The sequence below is a fragment of the Pinus tabuliformis genome, chromosome 7 (genome assembly GCF_031772625.1).
Source record: "Pinus tabuliformis cultivar Carrire ecotype Pingquan chromosome 7, CPIR1, whole genome shotgun sequence".
Classification (NCBI taxonomy): domain Eukaryota; kingdom Viridiplantae; phylum Streptophyta; class Pinopsida; order Pinales; family Pinaceae; genus Pinus; species Pinus tabuliformis.
Window position 1 is genome coordinate 662,665,653 of NC_142293.1, and position 18,803 is coordinate 662,684,455.

The 18,803-nt window shown below is 39.4% G+C and overlaps 1 protein-coding gene across 1 annotated transcript in view; it reads left to right on the forward strand.

Moving 5' to 3' along the window:
* LOC149249187 (syntaxin-81-like) overlaps window positions 1–18,803 on the forward strand; it is a 433,615-nt gene that overhangs the window by 379,860 nt on the left and 34,952 nt on the right. The window lies entirely within an intron of this gene.

The window sequence follows — 18,803 nt, forward strand, 5'->3', positions numbered from 1 at the left end:
GAAATTTGAAATTTTCAATTAAATGCATTTTTTTTTTCTCAATCTGTCTACTTCTATTATTATACAAAAAGATTCAAAATGTTACAGCAAGGCCGTAGCCTTGAAAATCTTGCCATGAGATTGACAATTAGCACAGCTGAACACCTTCCAAAAATGGTGGACTTCCATCTGTTACATCTTCTCCTAAGACTCTAAATATTGCGAAACAGACAAGCTGATACAAACAACTATTGCACTGTTGTGCAGCGTTGAACAAGGACAAATAGACATAGATCCAAACAGTCGACACAGAGACATATAGACACATACTATGACCTGACACAGGCAGAATTGCGAGTTCCAAAAACAGAGTAATGCGCCTACTTCTTAGGCTGCCGAGAGCAGAGTGCCATCCAAGATCAGTCGTCATCCGTAGTGTAGGGTTCCTCCACTACCCTGCACCCAAATTGCAAAGAGTCTTCCGAGTCTGAGCGAAGGACCACCGAGCCGGTTGGGACTCCCGGAGCAGGCTCGCTTGGACCATCAGGGGCGGCTTGAGTCGCCAAGGAGGAACTTCCCGTGACCGGGCATTGAGTGTCAATTGGAGGCGCTGTCCCTTGTTCTGGCGGAATTGCCTGATGAGCTGCTGCCTGGCCGCTGAGATTTGCACAATTTTCAATAGTAACAGAGACTAAGAAAGTGGAATTGGCAAGAGTGCAGGGGATACGATAGCAGACTGTTGGATGCGCTGCATGCTCACATTCAACCAGCCTTCCACGCCCGTGACCTCTGCCTCTTCCAGCTCTGGAAACTTGAGGGCGATTTTGCTCAGGTGCCACCTCAACCGAGGAGGAGGGAGAGATGGGGGCAGACCTCTGTGAGGTGGCGCGTCCACGGGAGCCTCCGCGTCTGCTACCCATTCTTGGACGCTCTCTCGGCATTGCAGTATACAGTGGATTGACCAGCGCACAAATACACGGAGGGGAGCAACTAACCAGAACGTGAGCTCGTTGAACTGGAGCTAAATTCCTGTGAAACACTCTCGAGTCTGAGACGGAGATGGACTTGGGCACAGAGAGTGAATGCCCCTGAGCTACCAACAGGACCGCAGAGGAGTGCGAAGTGGCAGTAGAGGGATGCGAAGAGGCCACCGAGGAATGCCAAGAAACCGCAGAGGAATGCGAGGAGGCCGCGGGAGCACAAACATTATGAAGCGCCATTGCACAATTTACCAGGAGGTAGATGGAGGAGTAAACGAACCACATTAATAACCCTGCGTGAGACCAGCTCACTTGATCTGCACGGTTCCTCGTGGCGCGCATGGGCTGACACCTGCCCATGTGAAGCGCCACCTTCGTACCCTTACGCTGATTGAACACCCGCATCCGGGAAATTAAATGCATTTTAATTAATTCAAAAATTAAATTTTGGAATTAATTTTCTCAAAATTTTGACTTTGACTTAACCCCAGGGACCAAAGGCTTAAAATTTAGCAAAATAATTAATTTACCTTAGTCCCTGGACCTCTTAAACTTCAATTTTTTAAGCACCAACTAATTTTGCCTTTGGAGAATTTAAATTCACCTAGGACCTAGAATTAATCAAATTTCTGGCTTAGGATTTTAATTAATTTTTTGGCCAGAAAATTTAATTAATTAACCTGTGAGGGGATAAATAATTTTTCCAACCCTCAAGACACTTTACATCATAATTTTCATATCTTTTACATCATAAGGGGCAAAACCCATCTGAAAAAGACCCTCACAGACTACCCAATTCTGCGACACAAATATAATCCAGCAGACCAAGCAATTTGTAATAAAATAACCTAACCAAATAGTTAGGATTATTCCCAAATCACTTTACATAGACTCGATCTATAACACTAGGACTTGCCTAAGATCCCAATGACAAAATCCATTCCGGCTTTGGGGTAAGGCTGAAGGAAAACTCTGCCGACCATCCAAGAATGGATCGGTGAGACAAAAAACCTGTCGGAATGTAGATCATCACCAGAAAAGTAGGTTTACCTAAGTAATTACATACACAACACAGATCTACTGAGATTATTTACATTATACACATGCAGAATGGGTTTACATTATAACATGATCCTCAGGCTGATGATGATAGCTAGCTGGCAGGAACACATCGACCAAGTGCTATCCCTTTTGCAAAAAAAGGGGGTGTACTGCTATGGGTCGTTGACACATAATGGTCAACATCTGGCTCTACTTGGGGACACGTTGCTGCATTGTAGGAATGTGAGAATCCAGAATCTGCATCCATGCAACACACAACAAAACATAAGTAGCGTCCATCCAAAAATCATCTTATAACGTTAAGCACAGGAAAGATATAAGCTCTTCATTTATTAACTAATCTAATGCGAATCTAATAACAAGGCATAAGGTTAGAAATACAATACAAAGATGCCCCATGGCATCAGATGCGTTCAATATAGTGCATACTGAGCATTTCCCTGCTTTCAGGCAAATCCGTCAGCTGTTTCTCGGATGTGCCATGTCCAATTCTGCATATGGTAGGACTTTTTCCTATCCGAAAATCAAGCTGCTCGCGGCCATCTGATGCATCAAATCGCTTTCTCATTCTCTCTCTTGCGTCTTTTCTTTGTGGCAGGCTGCATTACTGATGACGTGGAACATTCTACTTCAAAACTCTCAAATGAAGTATGTAAGATATGCGTGACATGTCTTTCTTCATTCTGTATCTGCTCTATCAAGAATGATGGATCAATGTCACATGTGTCATGAGTTATAACTTGATTTTCTATGACTGGTGGATTAACCATGTGAGCATCAACCTGATTCTTATCAATTTCAATTTTATCTGGGTCACCTTCAATTAACCACTTTTCAATGGAACAAATGACCTCCTCATAATAAGGTGGAGCTTGCTGCAGCAGATAAGGAGGCTTTTGATCTGTTGATGTTTCCTTGTTTCTTTCATCCTCTTACTGATGCTGAAATTTATGTACCTGTATTGTTATGGCATCCATCTGGTTAGAGCATTCAACCTTCATAGCACTGACTTCCTTGGCATGGTTTTCTTCCATGGTCAATAACTTATTCTGAAGACATATCTGACCAGCTTCCACATCTTTTATTACTTTTTCATTCTTTGCTTTCATGCCCATGAAACAGTTTTGCGTATAGTTTATCTCTTTCTTATGATTTCCCTGTTGATTATTATAATCGAATCTCATGATGGTCATTTCTTCATCCATAGTTGACAACTTGTTCTGAATCGAACTTATTTCTTCCTGATAACTTGCTTACATGGCAGTCACTTGATTTGAATGACTGAATTCCATGATCGTCATATTTTCCTCTAGGGCTAATAACTTGATTTGCATAGAATTAATTTCCCTATCATGATTAGCTTTCATGGTTTCCATTTCCTTAGCATGCTGACTTTGCATGTCGGTTATGTGATCAAAGTGTTTAATTTTCATGATTTCCATCTCCTTATTACGTTTTTCCAGGTGGGTGTATAAAATTCTCATATCCATGACGTAATCAGTTACAATTTTTCTTGATTAAGCTCCATATTTTTTACCAACCACATTAGTTCTTCTATAATTTGCTTATCATTTTCCCTTTCATTGTCGACACTGATTTGACAACTTCTCCCTGTTTTCCCACTGTCATGGATTTGATCTGCAACGGTACAAATGGATGACACATTCTGATATGGAGAATTGTCTTGAAATCTTTCATCGATAGCTCGATCATTCACAATATCACTTTCATTCTGTTGCATAATTTTAGGGGCACAAAGCGAGCTACCTTGATAACCATATCTATCCTTAAAAGCATTGACGATGTCTTGTAAAGAAGCGAAAGAATCTTCAGGACAATTATTAAACCAATTCAAAGCATCACCCTCTAAAGAAAAGGCAAATAGACTCATTTTGACATCTTCATGATCATACTGGGGAGAACTACAATATCCGAGTATTGTATGCTTAAACCTGCATAGATGCTTTCTAACAGCGACTGAATCACCACCCGAGAACAAAGACAATTTATGAATGGCCACTTCTGGAATATCATGGAGAAAATCAGTAAAATGACACGGGGTAAACGAATCATCCATGATGAATTGCCTGAAGGAATAATGAGGGACCAAATGGATGATAGAGAGACCCCTACTCAAGAAAATCAAGAGATCCACAAGAAGCGAGATTCTAGTAGAAATTCTTGTAAAAAATGAAAGAAGTGGAGTTGCTACTTGAACATGAATCTAACTCTAGGATCCAAAATGCAACAAACAACTAATATATGGGAGGTCTTCTTGTCTGAGAAATAATAAATGGAAGAAGTGGAGTCACCACCCAAATAAAAAACGAACTGAAATGTCCAGGTGCTAAAGGTGCAAATGAACGATTAATGAGATGACGAAAGTAGGGTGATGAAAAGATCCAATGACGCCAGGAAATGTTATGTCGCTTGACCGGCTAATGAATGGCAGAAAATATGAGATGATTAAAACGATGTTGAGAAACCAAGGACAGAAAAACTCTATCCCCGATAGTGGCGCCAAAAATGTTGTCGTTGCTGGCTGAAATGAAAAGATGAGAAATGAGAAGAATGATGAGGAAATGTCGTTGAAATGCTGAGAATAAAATGTCCCCAGAAACAGCGCCAAAAATGTTGTCGCGCAAAGTGTCTAGGCATTGCAACAACGCTTAGAGTAAGGGTTGTCACTCTCGATCTTTACTCACTCTGTTTAGACTCTCTCCTAGGCAAGTCAAGGGGGGTAGTCCCTAAAGTAAATGGATGAGGATAGCCTGTGAAAACAGGCTCTAGGAGATTTTAATGATGGACAACTTTATGAAAGTAAACAAATTTCGATTAACTTAGATAAAAAAATTAAACGCTAATGTAAACAAGACACGACCATAAGATAGAAACAATTATAGACCAGTGCCTTTATGCTAATTAACCGTAGATAAAGTAAAACAAGTTATCCGAAACACTTTACAAATATGTGACGAATAATGACAATCATGAATAATCGATATAAATGCCCAAAACTGTATCACGCAAGATATTCCAGATTTAAGATGATTATCATTAATGACCAAGATCTAGAATTAATTGATTTTCTCCAACAATCAGTATAACTTAAAACATTTATCATACTTTGACCATTGGAAAATCATAAAAATGCATTTAATAACACTAAGGGACTTCAAATTTAAATCTTAATTGTTCCTTAGGCAATAACTAAAGGAGTAAAACAAATCAATGGGAAAAAAAAAATCGAAATTTTTAATGGGCCATAGGCCACATTAAAAATTTTAATATTTAAGCGAAAACCCCTTAATTTATTCCATTTTAAATCCGTAGTCACAAATTTAAAATTTTTAGGATTTTTTTTATTGTTTAGGATATTTAGGTTTTTTCAAAAAAATGTTATGAATTTTTAAATTTTTTTTATTTTTTAAAGATTTTAAAATGTTTAGGATTTTAAAAGTTTTTATATTTTTATATTTTGAAAATTTTAAATTTTTAAAGATTTTTAAATGTTTTTATTTTTTTAAGTTTTAGAATTTTAAAATAAAAATGAAATGAAAACTAAAAAAAAGAAACAAAATCGGAATTTTTTTTTTAAAACTTAATGAATCCTAACTTAAGTTTAATTTAATAAAACTTAAAACATATATACATAAGCTAACCCTAACTCTAAAATACAAATGAAATAAGCGAAATACTTATGCATAAAAGAAAATATTGAAGTTTTTCTTTTGTGACTGCAGGTTTGCGTGAGGAGCAAAGGGAAAGACAGAGGCACAGGGAGATTTGTGCAGGTGAAAGGGATCGGAGGCTTGAGCAAAAGCTTGGATGCGGGCAGGGATGGACGACAGAGAGAAGATCTGCTTGACGGGCAGCAGATAGAATGCAAGGGAAAGTCGGGGAGAGGGAAAGAAGCAGTTGGGATATGAGAGAGAAGAAAAAAAACGCAGGTTTGGAGCAGGGATGAGGGCTATGTGAGTCTGTGATGGAGAGGAGTAATATGCAGGTTTGGCAACGAAGAACACGCAAGAAATAGGGTTTAGGAAGTTACAAACAGTGTGGGAAAACTGCGAAAAGATAGAAGAGGGAGGACGCAGATCGGAAGAGGGTGCAGCTAGGTATGAGGGCCGAGGGTTTGAAGGCAAATGAGCAACATATAGGGGGGCCTGCAATGGGAGGGTTGTTTGATATGCAAAAGAGTGGCGTAGCGAACAGCCAAGAGCTAAAGCAGACAGGAGTTCTATGGTTGAGAGGGTTTTAAAAAAAAATCGAATTTGCACAATGAAACCCAAAAACCAGGGAACAAATCCCAGAAACCCTTTGAAATCTTTCTGGAAATTTTAATTAAAATTTTGAATTCACCTGCTATGAAATTCCCAGATCTTATAAAAATTTTCATATTTGAAGCTCTTAAAACCCTTAGACTGTAAAATTAATTGAATAATCTCCCTGCAGAATTATGTTGATGAACCTCAGAGATCCAGATCTTACCCTCCAGGGCCTAGATCTGGACTCTGCACAGTTTTTCTTTTCAGATCTGTAGCTGCAGGACAACAATAAAACACCCAAACGATATAGACAATGACCTAAAAAACTAAAACCCAGAAAACCCAAGTCAGAAAACTGAAGAAAATTACAGATCTATGTACATAAATGGTAGATCTATCAGATTTAGGGAGTGTGAGTCCGACTCCGCTCCCAGATCTGATGATCTGAGGCTCTCAACAGCCAGATCTAACGATTTAGCACAGAAAAATTTAAATATTTTGAATTTTAAAAGAGGTACTGAGCTCAAAACCCTTCATGCATCACCCATAAAAAATATCTTATGATAAGCCCGGGATCAAATTCAAGCTAGGCTCTTCAGAAAACACAGATCGGGAGTTGGCTGGTTCAACCGAGAACTTCCCCGAATGCCCGATGATCTAACAACCAAGGATTTCCTGCAAAACTCAATTTAACCATCAACATAGAGCGAGAAAACGATAATAAAATTCAGATAAATAGAGATACCTACTATTATATTCAAAACTTAAATTATCATTCAAACCCCAGTGACTAAAAAAGATACCTGTACTCAAATCGCTCTTTAGAAAGCTATCATCAATGGCTAAAAAGAAATATATGCATGAAAATGACACATCTTACAATATTTCCACGAAGAGTAACAGCAATAGAAATTAACCCCAAAGTCTTTCTTTATTGCTCATAAAAAGATTGCAAGAGATCTTTTTGCTTAGTACACGATCCAGAGATCGGATGAACTAACTGACGAACGACCTCCTATTTAAAGATTAATCCTCCAACGGCTATTTTAAGTGATCCTCATCGAAGCAATCTCGACCGTTGATGAGGATTAAAATTTCTTTTGATCTCATCCGTTGAAATATCAAATTATTGAGAAAATTCGAAATTTTCAATTAAATGCATTTTAATTAATTCAAAAATTAATTTTTTTAATTAATTTCCTCAAAATTTTGACTTTGACTTAACCCCAGGGACCAAAGGCTTAAAATTTAGCCAAAAAATTAATTTACCTTAGTCCTTGGACCTCTTAAACTTCAATTTTTTAAGGACCAATGAATTTTGCCTTTAGAGAATTTAAATTCACCTAGGACCTAGAATTAATCAAATTTCTAGCTTAGGATTTTAATTAATTTTTTGGCTAGAAAATTTAATTAATTAACCTATGATGGAATAAATTATTTTTCCAACCCTCAAGACACTTTACATCATAATTTTAATATCTTTTACATCATAAGGGGGAAAACCCATATGAAAAAGACCCTCACAGACTACCCAATTCTGCGACACAAATATAATCCAGTAGACCAAGCAATTTGTAATAAAATAACCTAACCAAATAGTTAGGATTATTCCCAAATCACTTTTACATAGACTCGATCTATAACACTAGGACTCGCCTAAGATCCCAGTGACAAAATCCATTCCAGCTTTGGGTAAGGCTGAAGAAAAACTCTGCCGACCATCCGAGAATGGATCGATGAGACAAAAAACCTCTCGGAATGTAGATTGTCACCAGAAAAGTAGGTTTACCTAGGTAATTACATACACGACATAGATCTGCTGAGATTATTTACGTTATACACATGCAGAATGGGTTTACATTATAACATGATCCTCAAGTTGATGATGATAGTGTAGAAATTCTCAATATAGATTACCTCATAATGCAATATACTAAAGCAAAATACTTAACCTACTTCTACAATCAAACTTGCGGAAGCTTAATTGATTTGAGCAAGATCAAACAGAACACATATAACAGAGAAGAAGAATCAATACACATGAAACACAGAAGAATACTCTGGGGAAAGCCTCAACTAAAAACCCCGCTATCTGTATTATCATACAAGTGGAAATATCTCAAGATTACACACAGCTTTAGCTCTCACAGCTATCCAACTCTCAGTACAATCCCTCACTGCTGCTCATAGACAGAATAGACAGCTCATATGCCTTTCCTCTGCCCTCCAAGCCTCCTATTTCCTTGCGCAGTTTTCCCTGGGTGTTCCTGCTGTAACCTTGTGTGACACTAATCTCACACACTGCTCCAACACACTGTAAAACTATGCAAATCTCAAGGAATGAATTCCTTCTACATGCAAGAGATTTTCTTATAGGAAAATTCTTGCAACTGATAGTACACTGTCCCTGCCTTTAATCTCAACTGGGTCTTTGTCTGAACTGACATGCATGAGTTATTTATGAGAGAATATTCAGTTATCTAGAGTACACTAGTTTCATGCATGCATGCATTAACTGACTGAACTCACAATTAGTTCCTCCAACAGTTTGGAACTAATTTAACTGGACTTAACTCAGTTAACTGAGCTAACTAATTACAACTCAAATACAACTCATCCTTATCTCCTTAATTAAGGGATAATCTCCTCAATCAAAGGAATAATTGTTGCATGACTTCACAAAGACTTCTAGCTTGAATTTCTCCTACTAATTAACTCAATATGAATTAATTAATTATTTTCCAAGCAACTGGTGAGACTAAATTCGAATTTTAATTCAAGGACAAATTAAAATTAGAATATTATTGTTGCCACATTTCAACAAATAGTTGGATGGCGGGAACACATTGATCAGGCGCTATCCCTTTTGCAAAAAAAGGGGTGTACTGCTATGGGTCGTTGACACGTAGTGGTCAACACCAGCCAAATAGCATGTGAGGCGATCTAGATGAGAAAGATACTTGTTGGATTTTTTGGTGAGATGATGGATCCAACTGTGATCTATTATGATAATCAGAGTTGCATCAAGCTCTCTGAAAATCCTATTTTTCACGATCGATCCATATAGATATCTGGTATCACCATTTATGGGACTGTATGCAGAGGCGGATAATGTTGTTACAGTACATTCTGACAGAGAAACAAGATGTTGACATTTTGACAAAGGCCTTGTCAAGAGGGAAGTTCAAGTTCCACAGGTGCAAGATAGGGGTGGTTGATAATCCCTTTCTTGCTGAGAGTGAGTGTTGAAAAATGCAGCAAGAAATTCTCAATTTGATTTTGTCTTGATTAAATGGTGAAAATTCAAATTTTCACATCAGCAGACAACCTGGATGATGTTAACTTGTGTGATGTGGCTTGTGTCACCGAGTTTACTCAGTAAATTTGAGTTGGAGGAGTTAGAGTTTAGTTATGCATGTGTGATTGCTAATTTGTGGCAATCAAGGTTAGTTATCTCAAGTTGTTTTTAGTTAAACTGGTTCCAATTTTTGGAGGAACTAGTGGAAGGTCAGTTAAGCAGTGGGACTTCAGTCAAACTCAGTGGTCATCCAGTTAATCGATCAATCCGCCCAAAATAGCTAGTGCATGCAGAGAATTCGAGTTACTTAGTTGAGGTGGAGATTCCAAGGCAGTGTAACATGAGTTGTAGACTAGTCTTGATTGTACAGGTGTTGCATACAGTCAGATGATCAGCCTAAAGGAATTGTGCAATTTTATTGAGGGAATTTCCAAAATAATAGGGGAAAATTCCTCATGGAACAACGTAGGGAATTAGAAGCTCAAGCCGAGGGAAAATTTGACTAAGTCTGGGTCAAAAAGCCTTCAGTGAGAAAAGAGATAGGTTGTGCACTTGCAGGGTGAGCTCAGTTGAGCAAAGCAATTGTAATACATCTCTATTTCATTTGATTAATGCAAGAGGCATTGGGGTTTTTAGCAGATTGCTTTCCCCAGATAAAAATACTTGTTGCATGTGTGTTATTCCTTCTTGCATGTTTGAGATTTTTGTTTTAAATTGTGAAATAATGTCCACAGAGTAGTAGTGTAGATCTGTGTCTTGTGATTTTGATTAAAACTTCATGAGCAATTGCAAATCTACAACCTAATTTATAGACACATGTCTCCCCCATGACCAGCTCCCCGGGTGTAGGCCCAATGATGAACGGTATGCCACCCCCACAGAAGATCACCTCATCCCCCAACTTGTACCTGTCAATTCGTGCACCGACCCTACGCCTCCACTAGTGAATATCTATCGTGCCCCTAAGGCATTGAATCTCATATTGTCATCTTAGGAAAGTCCCCCAAGTCCTATTATCCACACTGTGGGTTTGGATCATATACAACAAGGCTCCCCTCAATTGCACATGGTGCCAACGAGTGGACGATGCGTGGGTTCCGATGGGAATGATCAAGACCATGTGTGGGCGCTTCTAGCCCCTCCCGTGACTGATCTTCTCTCCCAACCTGGGTATGTCCACCACAATGGTATGCCTAACATCCTCGTCAAGAAATATCCCTACTAGTAGCAGTCCCTTAGTCTGCAATGCAACCTTGCACATTACTACATATAACTATGTATCCTCGTGTCCCCTGGCATACAACTGCACCTTGTCGCACATCTTTGTGTACCACCGAACCCTGCTACATGCTATTGTATCATCTTGGATTAGCTAGTATCCCTCCTATATCGATGTTTCTATCACTCTATGAGAAAATGCACTGTGATGTGAACCGCTCCTACACCACGATGCAACCCTACACACTACTGCATACAGCTGCACATCTTCGCGCTCCTCTGCATATTGTTGCGCACCACTACATACCCCTATACACCCCTGGATATCAAGGTCTAAGACTGAGTCCATAGGCATCATCCTGCATCCTGTCAGGGTCGCCATCTCCACTACCACACCTCCATAACATCGGATGAGTGGTCCTCCCCTCCTGATCCTCTCGAAGAGATCTGACAGGAAAACCTCCCTAAATGCCAATGGTGGTGTCACTAAGGTGTTGCTGCTTCGTGACCTCTGCGCCCCACATATCCACAAAAAATCTTCATCCCCATACAACATTTTGTCTAGTGGCCTAGCGATGCCATTTCCTCCAATCAACCCCAGCCGGAGCATGTAGATCCTCCTACGACCCCATGTACTACCAACCTTCCTTGACAACTCACGGTGTCTATCCACTGTCCTGTCAATCCATCCTGTCACTAGTGCTACTCGAGCATCTGATGGAGACCTAAAAGTGCGAGCGCAATCAGTCTCTAAATCCACCACCCTGCTAACACCATCACTAACTAAGTCCATGATGTGACAGGGAATCCCACCCAAATCCCAACAACAGTCTGGCCCTCTAGCCCCTCTGGTAATCCAAGACCTCTACTAAACTGTGGCCATGGATGTATCCAACCTCGTAGCCTACTCCATTGGGTACCAACTCAGTACCTCTCGCCATCCAATCCCAAAGGAGGGATTGAATGTACAAGCTCTATGTACAGGACAAGCCCTCCATGTTGATGTTGTGCCATACTCAGCTCAAGTCGCTCGCTCCTGCTCACCTGGTCATCCCCTATGATCTGTCTAGGCAACTCTTTCTCCCTTTGTCCAATGCATAAGGGTGAGATAATAACGTTGTAGGCCCTGTAAGTGTGACTCTGAAGTGAATTGTGCTGAAATCCCAATGTGTTCTCTTTGTGTTGCCCCTCGTCAATGTCTAGCCCAAAGGATGGTTGCACATCCTCCTCCATCACGACCTCAACTTGAGCCTCCAACTACTCCATTGACAACCCATGATATAAAAAATCCTCACCGGTCAGCTGTAGGTGACTGTCGTCTGGCAACTCTGTCATAGATCTGGATGCCTCTATACATATTGACTCCTCATCAATGGTGGAGATGTCTCCCAACACCTCATCAACCTGTTGTGTGCTGCTATCACCTGAAAACTCAGTCACAATCCCGAATGCCTCATCAATGGATACCGCAACAACGAATGGCACCTCCTCAACAGTGGACATCTCTGTGTCTCCTGGCACCTCGTCAATGTGTGGCCGTATGGGTGTATGCTCTACTCTCTCCCCCAAGGTGTTAGCCAGAGCTATCAAAGGAATCTCCATCAAGGGTGAATCCTACATCATGTTGGGTGTATCTACATGCCCCTCACAACCCTGTGTTCCCTCAACGTCATGCTCAACCCATGCCTTGGTCGAGCTCTTAGAAAAGGCATCAAAAGTTGGAAGGAATAACCGTCCCACCATGCACTTCAAATGAGTGTCATGCGCATAAGCTCCCTCACTCGGCCCCTTGTTCTTGTTGTTATTCTTGAGCTGGCAGAAATCTTTGAAGGTGATGGCCTCTCTAAAATCATCGTCGTATGACTAGTACTCCAAAAATGTAGTCTCCCTCGGGCATATGCTCCTACCCCAGCTGCCCTCCAGTACCAGATGCTAGAAATGTAGGGATAGTCAACCTGGGTGGTGCACTATAGATGTGGGGCGTATTGTGTTGGTTTGTGGCCTGATAGTTCAAGTGTCCTTGGTGGTGTGAGGTGCCTGAACCCTCTCCCGAAGGGATGTCTCCCTAGCTGACCTTACCCCTGTTATTACTGTTGTTCTGTTGTCTCAACTCATCAATACCCTTGGCCAAATCATTGATAGCCTTCAAAAGGCTATGGGAAAAGTCCCCCTCTCTCCTATCTCAACCCCCTGCTCAAGGGTTTCTGGGTCAGGGGTAATTTGTAGTTCTCTTTCCTTACTTTTGTATCTTTGTCTCTTGTAAGTGATGTTCTACATGTCCTTTGGTGTCATAGAATGAAGGGTTTCCCACAAGTTGAACCAAGATTATTTCTTTGATACCACTGTAATATTCCAAATTGAAATTTACTGCTAATAACAGACACATGAGCTAGGCTATAGCAAATAAAATCACAAATACGCATGCACCATTAAAAACACCAAGAAACTGGGCAAATAAGCTAAGCCATTTTATTAATTCATATGGGTAAATCAAGTACAATAGGATGAGGACCATAGAACCTAGGCTTTCTACTGCAAGCACGCCAAACCCAAGTGGAAGGATGTAGTCTCAAATGCTAGAAATGGCCCTGACTGATAGCTCGCATGACCCTGTAAACTACTACTGATGTGGAAGTGGAACTGATGATTTGAACCTCCAAACTACTCAAAAAATTCCGAGAAATTAATTGGATCCTCCTCACAAGGAACCCAGAATAACCCAGAAAAATCTCACGGACCCAAGTGGTGGAAATAGTCTTAGGGTAAACTACACCCTTCTCCAACAATTTATGTCGTTGTCTGCTCACTGAAACCCTAATTTCTGATGGAAATATTGTTCAGAAAATTTTGCAAAGTTAGCCCTAGACTCAACCCACAAAAACCCAAAAAGGGTTTGGCCTAAATCCACCGATCTCCGGTGACCCCCAACAAGTGCAAATCGCCCAATCTGTCCAGAAAATGCCCCACAATTTGATATTACTAAATTATGCCCAAATCTACCATGGGAAATTTCTACCAACTCTGGCTAATCCTCCACTTACCTCCCATCTCCAAACCTTATCTCTCCACAATTCTTCTCCCTTCTTCCCTTGCACGGGGTAAGCCAAAAACCCCTACGCACTTCCAAATGAAGAGAATTTTGTCCCAAAGATTGGTTGCTCTCTATCACTACAAAATCACCACAAAATTCCTGGCTCCAACTAGGAAAATCCTCTTGCAAATAACCCAGACTCCAACTTGTTGTGTGCTAGACCATAATGAATAACTTGAATTGCCTCTACTCCCAGGGAATACACAGAGCTGGGAATATTGTTGTCAATGAAGCTTTATGAAAACCCAGCAATGGACTCTCTGAATTCCCAACTAGGGAGCCACTCGAAGTCCTCCGAAGATGGGGTGGATTCCCGCCTAGAATTCATGTGCTAAACAACACTCTACCCTTGCACTAAACAACTCCAAGAGAAGATGAAGTGTTAAGTGTAATAGTCAAAATATAATTAGCAAATGAGTCCATCCTCCTTTTATAATTTCTCCCCATGCTCCTAGACTCCCTTTTTAATTATTATTTTATTATTAGGGGCCATTTTCCACTAAGTGGCTTTTGCCTCCATTTTAATAAAATAATAATTTACCACCAATCTCCAATAAAAATAATACTTGCCACCTTTCTCCAAAATAATATTTGCCCTTTTTACTTAATATTACCAAAATTGGGCAAATTTTTCATGCTCACAAAATTGGGGATATTACATCACACAAATATTGACACACTTGTATTCTTAGGAAACCCAACAAGAAAAATTGCTTGCTTGATGTGGTTATTTTATTGATTGTTCTTGAGCACTGCGATCTATTACAAAGCAAGTTGTCTCTCTTGAGAAAGCATTCTGTTTCTCACCCAAATTTGAGCTTGATACAATTGATCTTGGCTTTCCTTGATCACTACTTGATCTAGGTTTCTACACACAATTCTTCCTTTGTTGCCTCCTTGACTTGCTCTACAAAACCTGCTCACTTTTGTGCACTAGAAGCTTCATCAATCCTAGCACAATTGGGCCTATTTCCTTGCACACCATACCTCCTATTTTCTAGCGCACTAGACCCCTATTTCTGTGCACTTCAGCTCCTTTTCTTTAGCGCAATTCTTCTATTTCCTTGCGCACTTTTTAGCCATATTTCTTAGGACCCCAACTCCTCACAACCTGCTCACAACCAATTCTCCTAAATTCTAGCGCACTTGTGGCTCCTATTTTTTAGGACACAATTCTTGCGCTCCACAATCAAGACTCTCTCACAAACTCGTGAGCCCTATCTTGTCACAAACAATTGTATAATCCTTGTGCTTTCTTCCTTCCTCTATAGGCCCAATCCAAACATGCAAGGAGGCCCAGTTCCAAATTTAGAACTCGAGTTATGATTGCAAGTTAACTGAGAGTGTTACTTGCTCTCCTTCTAATCATCACTAGACTTATTAACTCGTTCTCTCTTCAATCAACACTGGATATCTAACTCGCTCTTCCTTCAATCAAGAATGAAGACTAACTCATTCTAGCTTCACTACTAACTACCACCTTGTTTTGTAGTCAAACTGATGAAGAATCCACTTAACTGAAGCTCCAACTCTATGCATGCTAACCTGATGATTATTCTAGTAAACTAGAAATAACTCATCCTAACTGTTGTCTAACTCATGAGGACAATTCGAGGTCTTCACTGGCTAAGGCACAAGCCAAAAGACCTTGCTCGCTACATTTTCAACATGAACAACGCACATTGAATACCATAATATGTCATAGGATAGTACACTGCCAGTCATAGTTCATTTTGTAATTTGTACTATATAATATGCATTATTTATTTTGGTGATGATGTTGATGATTGAAATTTGAAACAAAAACTTGATGGTATGTTGAATGTTATAATAATCATTGATGATGATGATAATGTTTATGCAAAATTGACAATGATTTGTTTATGTTGAACTCATGATGATGATTATGTATTTTTAAATATAGAATCTAGATTCTAAAAGATGGATGGTAATATGAAATTTTTATTTTGATATATATATCTATATATATATATATATATATATATATATATATATGTCGTTTCCTTGCCGTATCATATCCAGATTTTTTGAAAATTTGTTGTATCCATTTCAAACCCTGTATCTGTATCCGTTCGTGTATCCATTTCAGTGCAACTTAGCTTGAAAACCCAGTAGATCTGTTATGTTACAACAAGAAAGAAAACACAGATATGCAATATAAAACTCAATAGACCATGAAATATGTGGAATAAAAGCTCAAAACTTGGTATATTGACCCTTGGCTAGTTTTAATGTTATTTCTCACAATTTCAAGGTGTAAAACTAGCTAGTAAAGACAAAAAACTTTAGAAACCAACTAGTTAATTATGCTAAACTAAAACAGAAAATTAAAAAGTCTGGGATTTTTTATATATAAAGTGCTTCTTGAACATGCCTTACATTGTACCGCAACAATTTACCTCAAAATTCCAGGTTGTGCACCACAATTAGACTTAGGTTGATCTTGTATTTTAGACAATGAGGTGGGCTTGGCCTTAAGAACATAATATTGTCCCCACCTATGTCTTAAAACTTCTTCACACCTTTGGATCCAACTAGGAGCGACCCCTAGCATGGCATCTCTATTCTTTGTATCAATTGTTCGGTAAGTACTACCCTTCTATCAGTTGAAGCTACCTCCTAAAATATTGGTCCAACCTTTGTCCAAGCGACCCACCTGCAGCAAAAGGAATATGTAGACTAACGCCTAATCCACCCTTTCTGTGTGGCTATGTAGCCCTTCAACAGATTGTTCCTTCAACTATTGTGTAATCTTACTTAGTGTGATTTTTTTTTATGTTAAACCCTGATTACAACAATGATAAAGAAAATGAAAACTAGAAAAAGGCAACCCACACAATGCTAGTACACAAAGGTTTGCACAATGAGTTCTTTATTATGTTGTATAGTGATCTCACCAATCAACATCAACAATCATCTAGAATGGAGGTTATCCTTTCATAAAAAAAATCTAACAGCTAGCTAACAACTAGTTGACTCCTCCTCTAGGAAAATATTTTTCACTTGTCATCCACACATTGGAGACTAAGTAATTTTAATAAAATATTACATTTACATCAATAGTTTTTTCACAAGGGGGTCGACTTGACTCTCATGACCCTTGGAAACTCAATGTTACTTTGCACTTGGCTTGAAAGTTAAAGAGATGTCCCAAAAATGCCTAACATCCACCTAAAATACTCGGCATTCCACTTGGCTACATGAGGCTCGATTTGGTCCATAGTATGACTGGACTTAGTTGAAGAAGGCTTTGATTTGGTTGGAGGAATCTCTTGACTTTGCAATGGCTAGAAAAGTGTCCACTCATCGAATTCTCGGTCCGTAGCATCTTAATGTTCCTCTTTGATCTCCAAACAACTAGTAACTTTGACTTCAAACAACTGGTTAAGTTGAGTTTGCCACCTTGGCTTGGTTCTCCAACACTTTGAGGAAATTGACATTTTTTCCACTTGGGTTTGCTGAGATTTTTCCTTGATTTCATTTGGGTCTAGCTTCAATTTTCCACACACTATCTTGCATTTCCACATCATTGTTAGTTTTTGTAGCATCAAATGTGTTCTAGCCTTGAAATTTTGTGGAGAGGTTAGAATACATGAGATATCCAAAACCCAGAAATCATTTCTGAAAATTCCACCTAGAAATGACTTAATTAAATTATTAACCAGTTTTTAAATATTTCCTAAGTCTAAACTTAGGGAATATGGTTAATTAATCAGTATTAATTAAGTAAATGCGTGAATGATCTAGAATATCACACGGATCAACTTCAAGTTAATCCTAACCATTGATTAAGATTTAATCTTAGTCGTTGGAGTCCCAAGAGAGGATTACAAGAAGAAGTTGATGGGCCCTTGGAGATAATGCTTCAGTACTTCGATTTCATGAGCAGATCGATTTCCAGAGTAGTAGCAGTCAGTTGTCGGAGAGAGCCAGTGAGATCAAAGTAGTGAGAGAGGGGTAGAGACAGTGAAATCGGAGGAAGGATTCTAAATCCGGTGAGTGCATTTGCAGAGAGCCAAGTGAGCCACAGTGAGGCTTAGACATATGTATTCCACAATACGTAGAAATCGTTTTGGGAAATTCCACCTAGAGACAGTTTTATTAAAATAATTAATTATTTCTAATGGGTCCATAAGTCTAAACTTAGGAAATTAAAATACTTAATGGGTATTAATCTAAACTATGTGTGTAACTTCTAGAAGAAGACGAAGGTTGAGTCCAAATGATTTGAGCCATTGATTAGAATCTAATCTAGGTCATTGGTTCTCAATTGGAAGATTATAAGAAGGACATCAAGGGGCATTTGGAAACACACCAGAGGTAGATACTCAGTTACCCGAGTAAGATCAATTTTCTCACTGGTCGAAGTTCAATAAGAGAAAATTGAATTAGAGGGAGAGTTGCAGGTGAGAAGGAGAGAGAGGGTATCAGCATCAATCGGGAGGTCAGGAGCAGAAGACGCAGAGCAGAGGGAGGACAGCGCAGAGGCTGTGACGCAGAGGAGGGACAGCGCAGAGGCAGTGTGACGTTGGGACTGTGCATTTCTCACGCAGGGGCTAACGCAGTGAGACATAGACGGGGAAGCAGGTCCTCTCCTGGATCAGAAACTCGTCAAGAAGTGTCTGTAAAATTTCTCACAGAGAATCCTCTTCTCTTCTGTTGGTTGTATCTTGTACATGATATTTTCGCTGAAGAATAATATAGAAACCCTCATTTGCTGCACCGGTTTTTCCACATTGGGTTTTTCAGGGGACAATTATCTAAAAATAACTGTCATCGTGGTTATACTTGTGCTAGTATTTTTCTTTGCATTCACTTTCCGCGGTTTTTAATTGTGAAGGCTGTAGTAGAATTTATTTCGATATTTGTTGTAAAAACATTGTGAA